Genomic DNA, 12,363 nt, shown 5'->3' with positions numbered 1-12,363 from the left:
TTCTTCCCCAAAGGGCTTTAACTTTCAGACATGGTTATCCTTAAAAATTTATTTTAAATGTTGGTTTTGAAACCTTACAAAGGATATGACATTGGAGAAAATCAGGATGGAATGACTTTCCAGGGGAAATAGTCAGAGAACAGCAAAATATCTCAATTTTTCTTCCACCCCCACATTTCCCTTCAGTTTCCAGTATATTTAATTGGCTGTCAGCTCTAACTCCTGTACAGAGCTTAATGCTGAACTTTTAGATAAGATTTTCTTAGGACTAGTTTCTACTGAAACTGGTTTCAGAGGGTTTGCCCATTCCCAGCAGCAATCTGAGTTGCTGCTCCTTCACAAACAAAACCATAATTCACACGTTAGAGCAATCTTCCTAAAACATTGAAAAGCAAACGAAACTCCTATAGATCAAAGGGTGATTAGTGATGGATAAGAGCAGTGCAGGCTCACTGCAAGTGCAGAGAAATGTGAGGGACATAGCTACACCTGATTTGCCATCTCTAATGCTACTGTCGTCCTCTGACCCTGCTGCACAGTGCCTTTGAGTCTTATTCCAGCTTCTTCTACATGTTAAGAAGACACAAGACCAGGGGATGATCCTCACCTTGTTTGCATTACCCTCTCTCTTCAGAGAAGCAAGAAATCCATCAGTCTGTTTCTCTTATAGATCATCCTGGCTTAGCCCCAACCTTCTTGCTTCTGCTGGTAGTATGAATATAACTTTCATGGAAATCACAACCCCAAAAACCAACTAGAATATGTGTGTTTGTGAGCCAAGGCATTCTACACAGTCTGAAATCTCAAGTGCCTTCAATGACATGACCATAAAGCCAGTGAGAGCAGGCAGGAAGTGCCATGCACCCCTGGAGTGTTTCACAGTGATCAGCTCCAAGCAGAGATTTCCCTTGCAGAGACCTCAGTACTTGTGCCCACTGGAAGATGACCAGGTAGAAAACTTAACTGGAAAATTGTTACTGTCACCTTCCTTCCCACTTCCTTTTTCCCAACAGTCCTTAAATCTTTGAGGGAAGTGGAAAATTTTGGAATTATCTCCTCAGTGGTGTGTAAAACACTGTCTCTTTGCAGTTACTGTCATTTTCTCTGCAATATTTATTACAAAAAACAAACAAACAAACAAAAAAAAACCCCCTATTAATAGTTTCTGATTACACCAAAACAGGAGAAGAAACATTTATAGACTCATAGAATGGTTTGGAGTTGTGGATACTATAGCTAGAGTTAATTTATATTAATTTTAAGATGAAATAATGTTCTAGATGTACATAACTTTAATTATTTTAAACTTCCCCAGGTAATAAATAGAGGGGAATCACTCTGCTTGTCAGTTCTCACCTGGAAAATGTCTTTACAGACTTACAGTGCATTACCATATTTTTGTTGTTTCAAAACTGACATTTTCCACTAGTTGAAACTAACCCCCAATTCAGAGAGCAATATCTCTGCTGCTCAAACTTGCCAAGTGAAATTCCTTTTGCAAACTCAAAAGAATTATGTAATCACCTTCTATATCCAATTTTCTTTCCTCTTGCTAACGTCCTCAGTGAGGCTCCAACAATAAGCCTTTAAGTGTTAACATTGTTTGAAATGCACGTTGTGGCACATGCAGAACTGTCCCTTTTGGCTTGGCAGTCCTTCGAAGCCTGGGTGGTTACATAATTTCATGTAAAGTTGAAGTCAAAGTGTGCCACTAAGTGTGCCTTACCTGGTGGGCTAATGGTTTTGGGAGGTGGAATTGTCTTTCTCCTGGTTTTTTCTCTTGCTTGATCTCTGGTTCTGAGGTGTCACAGATCCCAGGAGCCTCACTTAAATTTGAGTCTTTGAATTTGGCAAACTCACTGTGATACTAGATATGGCAAGAAGTATTAAAGGAAGATTCAGATTAAAACTGCGCAGAAGTAGTTCAGAAAACAAGATAACATTATTCAGTTTGTGCTTTGTTCAAAAAAAAACGCTTTTGTAGGGGAGATGTGATTATTAACAAAATTTTTCCTTACTTGAATATCTGCAATGTATCTCCTACTCAAGACAGCTTTTTACATATGCAGGAAGTGGAGAAGGTGTTGAGCTCCTGGTTTGCTCACATCTCTGTCTATTCTGCTGACAAATATCCTGCTCTGTTCTTGGTGTTTTTGAATTGATCCACCACAACTGTGCAAATGCCTGAAGTGTGATTTTTATGCTTAAGCAAGGATTTGAGTTAGTGAGTGATGTGAAAAACGAGAAGAGTAAGAGAATTGAGTAACGTGGAGGGCGTACAAAAGTATGAGCAAGGGGAAGGAACGTGAAATGTGGGTTTTTCAGAGGTGGGAGAGTAAACAGAGAGGCTGAGGAAGAGTGCCAAACATCAGAATTTTGCACTTGGAAGAGAAGAAACCCCATGGTAAGTCATAAAGGAAGGATATAGTGTTAAGGGAAGGTTAATTTTGCCTGAAGATTTGGAAGAATTGTCCCAGAAGCAGATCAAGCCTTGGCCAAGCCAAAGGTTCTTGTACCAAATCAAAAGAGAAGGCCTCCTATCATGAATTATGGACAGTCCATACCCCTTTAGGGACAATATGGTGCCATCTCACAGCAGAGCTGAAGGAGATTTGCTCTCCCTACTCTGAGAATGTCTCTTGCATATGAGCATGTATGAACAGTGTTCTTCAGCAAAATTGATCTTTGCCTTGCTGCCCAAGGTGGTCAGGGGACCTTACAGAAGTATTGAATGAGTGCCCTTGACAGGAAAGGTACACGCTATTATTGTAATGAAGAATTGCACCAGGATCCAACTGCAGTTGTTCAGCCTCAAGAAAACCACTCTGAATGAGGTCAGAGTTTTGCAGAATGACAGGCTGGTCCTTATCATTCAGGATATCATCATCCAAGGAAATAACAAACTTCTTTATCTTTTTCTTATGGACCCTGAAGTTATGATTGTGTTGTTTGGATGGTTATCTAAGGAACAGCAGTCAAGATTTCTTCTGCTCCCTAAGACTCAATCAACAGAGAATTACTCCTGTAACTTTATAAGACGGTTGTGGGGGGGGAAAAAAAAAAAAAAAAATCAGCCCTATCTTAATTTAACTCTGTCCATTCTAGAGTCTCTGCATGCTTAAATATATACTCAACAACTGACTTAAAATGAAATTGCTCATGCCAAGCCTTTGACCATTTAAGTCTATTACTGGCTGGAAGCAGGGAAATGGCAATGGTGGTCTTCTTCCCTGTGTCCTCAACTACCATAATCCGCCATGCAGGGGGAATTCCATTTGCAGTTGCTGAGAACAGTCCCTATCAGATAGCAAGAACTGGCTAATGAGCCATTTCATAATCTCCTCATTCACAGGTACTATTCCAGAGAATGTGAGGGAATGTTTCTGATAAATTTTCATCCTCAAATGCGTTGTTGATAAGCACCTAATGGTAACTTGACACAAGACAGTTGATAAATGACAGTGGGTACTTTCAGATGCTGTTTCCATTTTTCAATATGGTACTTTTTGACCTTTTCAAAGGAGCAACAAGGGACTTCCTAACCTTTGAAATGAAAAATACGGATACAGCAAAGTAGTGGATTTAACCTCTGAGCAAGTACATGTTAATTTCAGTTCCTGAGAGTGTGCTGCATGAAACTGTTCTTGACAGATTTTAATAGGAATTTTGGACATTGTACATTAATAAATAAGTATTACCTTTGTTATTTTAAGTGCAGTGGTTTTCCTTAGTTGAGAAAGCCTGGTATTTTCATTTGATTTATGTGATGCTATGTTAAAAAAGGGTAGTAATGATACGTGTGTTATTCGTGTACTTGGAAATCTCAAAGGATTTTAAATATATCTTGACATGTATGCTCATAAATTTTATCTAAGGTAGACATTTTGGCAAACTGGATATGGAATTAATGTTCCTGAGACTTCCAAACACCATTGATCAAAAATACTTTCAAAATTCTCCAGAATGCCAAACTGATTTCTTTTGAACCCATCTGTGTGGTCAGTGCACCATCTATCAAATTGTCTTCAGCTTGGAGTCGTAGTCTGTGGGCCCAGACAGCTTTTCATTGCAAATTCTTCACACCACAAAGGCTTGATTCCATCAGTTTGAGATGGAGCAGTTGAGTTTGAGTGTCTAAGGAAGAAGTGAAATGTGAGTACAGAGCTCATTGTTCCAAATATGCATCTGTTGGTGCGTTTCTCAGGGGTGAGTTTTTACACTCAGTCCAATGTGTGAAATGTAAAAACTTTTGAAAACAGCGTGTTTACTTTCAACAGTGAGCCCCATGGTCTTTGCGGGGTGGATTTGGGCTTAAAACTATTTGGGAGAGGCAGAATCAAACACAGCAGTGGATGAGAGCAGGATTTTGGGTTTGCTTCTGCCTCTGTGTATGGGCTTAACCCCTCTGGGACTTTTGCTACAAATCTTCTGTAACTGTTAATACTATAGACTGCTTTGGGCACCAAGATTTCTCCTTACTATCTCTGTGTGCTGACAGCTACAAATGTGGCCTTCAGGTGAGGTTGTAATTCCAGTAAGCATTGCGGCATTCTGGTCTACGCAGCTGGCCATGAAGGTTATTTACTTCAGGAAAAACAGATGACAACTTAGTATTTCTTTGGGAGAAAGAATTACTCTGGATGCAGCAATAACAAAATAAAAGACAACGGCTTGTGGTTACAAGTCCTTGCCAGGCCTTTGTCCTGCCCAAAAGGTGCACTTGATATCTCTCCAGATGTGCTGCGAGGGCTTCCTCACCTACTGCCTTTTTGATGCTCTCTGCAGCTTTTGGAGACCAGTCTGTTACTGGCCCTGGCTGCTTTTGTCTATGCCACAGCATGTTTCCTCTGTAATTTAGGGATGTTAGAGATTTAAATATTTATAATGGGTTTACTCAGATGCACATTCCCCCCTAAGGTCATTCTAGCTGCCACTGATCTGGCCAAATATCATTCAAACCTTCTTCTTGCCTGATTATCTTTTCAACATGTGGAATGGTTCTTTCTGTCTCTGGTGGATCTCCTTTTTTTCTCCAAAATCTGCTCATTTTAATTCCTGGAGGCAGTTTCTTTCCAGTGAAACTGTTTCAGTCTCTGAAATCATACTCTTGGCTCTTGTGGCAGAAACCTGAAATAGTGCTGTGACACTTTTTTGGGTGACCCCACAGCATTCAGAGCCATCTTCCAAACTTTATTCAGCCTGTTCTTCCTCATAACTCTGACCACAGTAAGCAAAATACTTCTTCAAAAATTTCACTGTTTGAATGTGTGAGAAACCTTTTATAAATGGAAAATTTCTTCTTCAACAGAAATGAGCATTTTTTTCAGTTTTGCCATGTAGAAGGCTTGTTCAAGATCCACACTTCTGTGTTTCTTTTCAGGAACCACATATGAGAATTTATGAAGGACCTGAGTTTACCCAGCATTTTGGAAAGTGTTGTGATATATTTTACTGTCTTTTTAGAGTGTTGTTTTGGTTTTTTTTCTATTGGAAGGAGTGGAATATGCTGTTCCCAGTCTTTTTGGGAGGCTTGATGCACGTAACCAGATGAACTGCTATTGAACCTTACTATTACACGATCAGCTTGCTGGTACAGAGGCAAGCATGGAATTTCTAGATACACAGAATTTAATAAAACCGCTGAAACACTTAGAATTCAAAGTTTAAAAGGCTCAGGGGCCATCCCCAATATTAGTGTACCTGTGTTTGCCTGTTTCTTTCCAGAAGTACACATCCTAGTGCTTACAGTAAGAGGACAACATTAACACATGAACAAAAAGGACTGGGAGCAGAATTTGTTTTTTCTGGGAAAAAAATTCTCAAGAAGAATTTGTTACTTTACCAGGCAGTGCCAAAGTCTGTATCACATTTTCTCTATGATTTGTATGTAAAGACAAAACCCTGGGTAAGCAAAAATGTCCACAGAAAACTGTGTGTTGAAAAACATTTGAAGAGCTGAGTCTCCCATAGAACCTTTGTTTTCTTTCTGTAAGAGGAGATTTTTCCTTCCCATTGGGTTTCTTAGCAAATACCTTTTTAACCTAACTCATGTTTCTTTGCTCTCACTTTCCTTTTGACAGTGCACTTGTTTGGCCATCAGAGAGCAGCAATGAAAATACAAGTTCTTTTCAAAGACTTTAGAAAGTTCTGTGGTGTTATATGAATTTCAAAAAAACCATCCTAATGCTGGTAGGATTAGCCATCCAAACCTGATCCGTCGGTCCCACACAAGGGATACGCTCCTTCCCCCAGGGTTAAAAGTTGTCGCTTTACTTCACTACAGGTCTTGTTCTGGTGTATTTTCCCTTTGTTCGGGGCATTTTCTATTTTTAAGACCAACACAATACAACAGACAGTGTGTCCCACACTCCTAAAAATAACAGGAGTCCTGGACCATTCCCTTAGGTGGACTGTGTGTGCTTCAGGCTGAATTGAACTCTGATGCCTTTTCAAGCCAGCTCCTTCTTAAAACTTTGTTTTCTTCTGTCCAGCTCGCTGGGTAGAAGAGAAGCTTCTGCTGAAGACACATGATGCTTTGTCTGGACAGCCAGAGATATATAATGGTCTTGGCCATGAAACAAAGAAATTTCATAACAATAACTTTTATCTGGTCCGTTCTCTAAATTTGCTGCACTTGGCAGTTTTTCTCTTCTCTCCTTCTCTCTCTCACTTAAAAAAAGGAAAAAAATAATAGAACTGAGTTTCATTGTTTCCCTGTTAGCTCAGAAGAGCTGTGAGCCAAGTTAGAGTTCCTTTGTTGTAGATATTCCAGGGATGGAGCATCAGGGCTCATGGATATTGTCTTCCAGCCTCTTTGCTCTCTCCTTCTGCTAAGGGACTGTTGACTGGAAAGCAGGAGCACCACAGCAACTCCTTCCATGTCCCGTGGTATCCTGGGCCTTTTTTCTGATTTAAGAGACATGTTTGGGTTGAGGCAAGCATCCCTATGTCAGCCTTTTGTATCTTACGAGTCTTTGCCTGAATCCAAGCCTGTGTAAACTGAGATTGCACAAGACTCCTTGGACATCTGTCCTGTTACTCAGGGTCTTCTCTCGTGCTCTCCAGCTGTAATCTGTTACCTATCTTTTACCTCAAACAGATTCAGATGAACTTTCAGGTTAAAACAGTCGCTGTGGGCAGCAGCTTTCAAAGTGGGATGTTCAGGGTGATTCTGTTCAGACATAAACCACAACCAGTCTTTTGGGATGTGAGCTAGGCTGGGGTATGTGTGCCTACAGAAAAGCCTAACCCTGAGCTAACACACGCCTTCTGTCCCATTTGTTCTTCACAAATAGAAGCTACAGTAGGAAGAGCCACCAATGACCTCTGAGTGAAAGTCCTTTACATAATCTGAGTTCATCTCTCTAGAAAGCTGGCTTTTTATGTTTTGTTGTTTCTTTTCAGCTCCTTGAGCCCATGTGTGAGCTGAAGTGCATTAATAAATTCCAGTGGAAAAAGTAACTGTAATGAGAAGCTTTGTGAACCATCATCCCTCATTGGTCAGTGTTTTGTCAATTCAAAAGTCCCTCAACAGCTGAGTGCCAGAATCTATGGCAGCAGAGCAGAGGGAGAAGAATCATCTTACAGGGTTTATTTTTCACTCTTCTGCCCTAAACTTCTAATACTGGCTGTAGTTAAAAAAAGGATACAATTTTACATTAATTATTGTTTTGTCTTAGTGCAGTTTTCTGCGGTTTTTTTCATGTGTGGAACAAAATTATGTTAACAGGGTTTTTCAATCTGCTCAGACACACTTCATTCTACCCCCAAAGACATGGTCAGATTTCTGCCTTTTCTGGGAAGCTACGGAATTTTGACTCAGATTCTTTAAAGAGGGCTCCAGCAATTGTTTAGATCTTGTTTTAATTATTTTCTGGCCATTGTTGAGCTCTGTGAGTACCTCCATTGTTTGTTCCAGTTTGATTGCAGATATCGGCTTATCTTTTCTCTTCTGGGAAACTTGATTCCTCTGGTGATATTTGCCTGCCTCATAGCCAATATTTCTGGTGTGCGAGATTGTTTTCACTGGAAGGAGAGATTGGTGACCTGTATCTCTTCAATGAAATCGTGTTTCCTTGTGGAGAATATTCACAGAGACCTGCAGCAATGAGCTAGGAGTCCCTGTCTTTGTTCACAAAGACGTTCCTTCTCAAGTAATTCCGCCCTTTTTTCGGTGGTTTTATTTTTTATAGGTGTTCTTTGTGGTGTTTTCTGCCTGTCACTGGTTGTTTCTGTCACTTGTGCAGACACATCCAGGTCTGCCATGCCATTAGCAAAATTTAAAGTGTTCATTCAGTTCACAGCCAAACCACCAAAGGCAGATCTATATGACGTAGATTGGTTACACAAACAGTAACTCCTGTTGTTAGACAGAAGAGCTTTTTTTCCCCTCTCGCATTTATCTTGAATAAAATATTGCTACTGAGCCCATCATCTTCATAAAGGTTTGGAAACATCCACATACAAAAGATAGTACCATTTGAGACTGAATATTTAATCCAAATAATGAGATATTTTGACTCCATCGCAAACCATTATACAGACCTATTGGGTGGCTGGTAGTGCCTAAGGCTTGATAGGCCTGATTTTTCCCACTTGGAGAAAGTGAAATAGCAGTAATTAATCATTCAACGATCATAAAACTACAGATACCAGTGTCTATTAAGTGTATTTGTGTCTTTCACTGTAATTAATCCAAAGTGCAAAACTAAATTAATTAATCAGAATGGTGACAGGCACACTTTTTAGGTTATAAGCAAATACAGTCTTTTTTTTTTTTTTTTTTTTTTTTTTTTTTTTTTTTTTTTTCATTTTATTTGAATTGGAGGAGATACTGCAGACTTCAGTGGTGGCCTCTTGTTTCTGAGCCTTTAAGTCTTTCCTCACTGAGCTTGTGGGAAATTTTTTTGTCCATTCATCTGGAAGAGAAATAGTCAGGGAAATCAGATTTTGGAGACTGGTCCTTGCATGTCTTCCCCCCTTCCATAATGAACAGGTCTCCTCTGTTCAGGATATGTAGGATAATTATGCAGCTATCAAAGAGGAATCAGTTAAAAGAATTTATCCAAGCAACAGGTGAACAACAGTGTCATTAAATGCACAATTGGGGAATTTTAGGAGTTTGAAGTAACGTCTTTCCTTTCGTGAAAATGTGAGTGTCTATGAGGTAGGGAAACCAGGGGCATTCCCTCAGTAGTGTTTTCTCATATGCCAGCAAGAATAAAAATAATTAATATATGGTTTATTTTCTAATGGCAATGGGAATTATATAAAGCATTGCATCTCTGTGCCAACCTGGAGGCTTGGACAGCTGTCTGCTGATCCTTGGCAGATCCTTTATTTTGCAGAAAAGCTGTGGTGTGACTTCCCACCACGTGGGTGGGGTGTCTGCTGACAGTGCTCACTGGGATCAGCATGACTTGGGCCATGGCTGCAAGAAAGCTAGAGAAATATGGAGGACAGTGTTTTGCCTCCAGTTCTTTGATAGCGCAGGTTCCGCCCTTAATGCTCTGCTTGAGGCGCTAAACTTTTCTCTAACTTCTCTCCTCACTCCTGTGAATGTTTTAGATATTCTTCCACTTAGTTTTGTCCTATATTTTCAGCTTTATGTATTTTCCCTTTTCTAGGATGCTCTTTTTCACTGATCTGAAACCCCCTCTTTGCCTCTACTGCTCTCTGTTGCTTCTTCAAGCCCACAAGTACCCACTCACTTATCTGTTACTGGGATGTCTCTGAAAAATCTTTCTTTCTCCAGAATAATCTTTGAAGGAGAGTGGCTCTGAACTATCACTAACTTTCCCAAGGGGCCAGGACACATCCTTGAATTTCAGTCCATTTATTTCTCTCTCTTTCAGTGACATTTTTTGTGGGAACATCTCCCAAGACACAGATAAGTTTTTCTAAACTGCCTTCCCTAATTGTTTTCAGATATAAATTATCAATCTTAAAACTTGCAAGTCATTACTAATTGAAAGAACTTTTGGCATGTAAAATATGATGTTTAAATACTGAGAGGAATCTGGCAGAACATTACTGCCCTACCTTTCCAAATGTTGCAAGATATTCTTGGCTTATGGCATATTATATAACAGAGCCTTTAAACAAAGATTATCTTTAGAAAGAAACTCAGGGATTATTGTCAAACTACAGTGATGAATTAGCTGAAGCTGATGAGATACATTTGCAAAAGGAGCTGAGCAAGAGTAGTGAGAAGTAGTCAGCCTGTTTGGGGAATAACAGTGTTCCTAAAGATAAGTAAACAGTGCATGTGGTCCCACATTTATTGTTCTCTTGGAATGAATTTTATGACTTCAGAGTAAACAGAAACTCTGTTTACATTACGGCTGTCTGCTTTTCATAGGGCTAACTGAGGACTTCTGCCTGTCAGTATAGCAAAGCAATTGGCCAAAACTGGGGTCATGGTAAGATAAAATCAGTTTTCTATTGGAAGTCCTACCATACAAGCAATTTCTGACTAGTGGAATGAGTTTTGACTATGTTTTTTTAGGACTCTTACTAGCATCAGAAGACCTGTCCTGGAGCAAAGTTAGAGGAACAGACTTTTTATGCCTTATGTATTTAAAAGAGATGTTATCTCTGAGCACTAAGATTTTGGACTTCAAAACCATTAAGAATGTGTCTTGGATGAACATTATCATGCTCTTGTAGGGATATTTATGCACCTTAATCAGATTTCAAAAAATTGTTTCAAGCCTGTTAATACTTTCCCCAATTTCTTACTTCACTTATTATTGCCATCTTATAATTTCTGGAAGGAGTAAATTACAACCTACTTCTCTTGTGAATATTTAATAATTCTACATTTTGTGAATATTTAATCTTCAGATTAAATATAAATCCAGACAAAACTTCCATTCTTTTGGTGAGATTTTGCCCTATTTGTAACTAACAACTTGCCAAAGAATGTGGTGGATTCTCAGTTGCTTATAGTCTTTAAATCAGACTGAACGTCTTTCCAAGAAAGATGCCCTCAGTCAACCACAATTTATTGGAAATAATTTAGGAATTGCTGGGCAGCCTCCTCTGGGCTATGCTCAGCAGATGTTAGAGAAGGTGACTGCAAAGTTTCCGTAAGATCTTAAAATCTACAAATACATAGCTGATTTTTGAAATACCATGGTCTTAAAGAAATTTTTCTTTTTTTCATCTGGGATGTTTTAAGATCTTTGATGTGTTAATGATCCAAGTTGTCTGGCTAGATGATAAATCTGAGATGAAAGAAGTAGATGGTGAGTTAAGACTTCTTTCTCACCTCTACCTGGGAGCTATGGCACATTTTAGTAACTTCCTAAATAAACAGTATGTGTTTTCAAGGGATTTGGCATGGTTTTAATTGCAGCTCTGTAGAAAACTGTTTTTCTATTTCATGAAAGCTCTCTTGATTTTTCAAAATGTTTTCGTCTCCACATGGCTAAATTGTACCCACCTCACACCCACTCCCAACATAAAGGTGAAGATCTAAGACTCTGGGATTATAATGCTGTGTCCTTGTTTTGGGTCAACAGAGCAGAAGACTTACATTTCGTCTTCCAAAATTTTCTGAAGGAGGTGGGCTGGGGACTGTGGAGTCCATCTTCTTCTTGTTTTGAATAGTGGTTCAATCCTGGACCCTGGAGAAACTGGCCAGTGATTTCTGGTGAAAATGTCACATCTGACAATTTGGTATTTCTTGGCAGACAACTTCCTTCCCAAATATTAAAGTGTATCGTCAGAAAATTCATGCCAAATCTACTAGCAATGATCACGAATAAAACTATGCTGGAATATAGAGATCACTGAAAGCCATGGTGCTTCAACAATCTCAAAAGCTTTGTGGACCACCAGAGATAACAAATTATAAAAACTCTGAAGGCCAAAATGAAAACACGGCCATCTAGAATGCAAATTGTGTCTTCTCATTTAAGCGTTCAGCAGTTTTTTAATGAGTATTTTTACATAATTTGAAATAAGGATTTTCTATTTGTGCTAGTGTATATACAGGTGGAAAAAAAAGAAAAAGAAAAAGAAAAAAAGAACAAAAGTTTTTCTTCTCAAAATCAGATTTATTAAGTGTAAACAAACTTCCTTCCCAGTCTGTCTGAAGTTGGCACTGCTAAATTTTACCTTTGCAGAAAGTATTTAATATAATGTGTGTAAATATTATGTTAAAGGATTCATGTCCTTTTTTAAACAGTGGCAAAAAAATTTCCTTTCAGCCTTTAGGTTTTCCACTAATTTATTTCATATTAAATCAGAGCAGGCTGAAAAACTGCTGATCAGATCTTTACTGAGCTTTATTGTAATGTAGTTTAAGTGGATGCAGACGGTTGGTTTTTCTTTTTCTTTATTTCTTCTTTTTTCCCC

This window comes from Hirundo rustica, chromosome 5, assembly GCF_015227805.2.
Source record: "Hirundo rustica isolate bHirRus1 chromosome 5, bHirRus1.pri.v3, whole genome shotgun sequence".
Lineage (NCBI taxonomy): Eukaryota > Metazoa > Chordata > Aves > Passeriformes > Hirundinidae > Hirundo > Hirundo rustica.
The sequence above is the reverse complement of the archived record's forward strand: the minus strand, read 5'-3'. Positions refer to the sequence as shown.